We start from the raw sequence: 1162 nt of genomic DNA, 5'->3' as shown, positions 1-1162 counted from the left end.
ATATATATATATATATATATATATATATATATATATATAAGAAATTTGGGAACAAAAAAGCAGGACAGTGGAGACATACAAGGAGACCGAACAAAACAAACATGGAGGGTCGTTAGACCTGAACGAGGGTAAAATAGCGAACGCAGGGAGAAATATTTTCTTTGAAAAGAGAAAAGATAGAAGAGTGAGGTAAAAGACGTCCAGTCCTTAGGACGTCCTGGAGGAAAAGACAGATGGACGATGGTCACGTGTTAACAACGAGAGAGAGAAAAAGAGAAACATGAGGAGAGAGAGACAGATAGAAAATCGTAAAGGGGAGAAAAAGGAATTAGAGAAGGGTGGGGGAGAAAACAGTATAGAGTAGAGTCGCATCAAAAAGGTTAAGATAAACTTGCTTGGAAATGGATGCGTGGCGTTCAATTAAATAATAATATCCTTTGTTTAGTATGTGTGCTTTGTGTGTGTGTATAAGTTTGCTTACGACACTGTTCGTACCTATGTTGCAAACACACACACTAAACTCTTAGAAATGCGCACACAAGCACACACACACACACACACACATACACACACACACACAGGCACACACTGATAAAGATACATACCAAAGAAGACAAAATGGACTAGGCAGAACAAGAGGACACACGTGGGATAAAGAACCACGAAAGAGGTTACGGGATGTGGCAAAGTAACAGAAATAATGATAAAGCTGAAGTAAAGCTTAAATATATAATGAGTGTGTTTAATTGGCAAAATATGACCATCCCCAAGTATAACAGTATGTGTTTCAACACATGATTGTACATCTGGAATTTTGCAAAACAAATACACACACACACACACACACACACACACACACATATATATATATATATATATATATTACTCACGTACATCCATAAGTACATACGTGCATACTCACATACATACATATATACATATATACATACATGTGTATAGGCATGCACACATGCATACGCATGTACACAGATGCATACGCGCACACATGTACGCGCACATACATACATACATACATACATACATACATACATACATACACATGTACATATATATCATGAACTAACTATTACTTTCTCAGATGCAGCACAGAATTTTGTCAGTGAACAGGTCGCGGTCTCAAAGCGACGAAAATATTTTGACA

Source organism: Octopus bimaculoides, chromosome 2 (genome assembly GCF_001194135.2).
Source record: "Octopus bimaculoides isolate UCB-OBI-ISO-001 chromosome 2, ASM119413v2, whole genome shotgun sequence".
Taxonomy (NCBI): Eukaryota; Metazoa; Mollusca; class Cephalopoda; order Octopoda; family Octopodidae; genus Octopus; species Octopus bimaculoides.
This window is presented reverse-complemented; position numbering follows the sequence as displayed.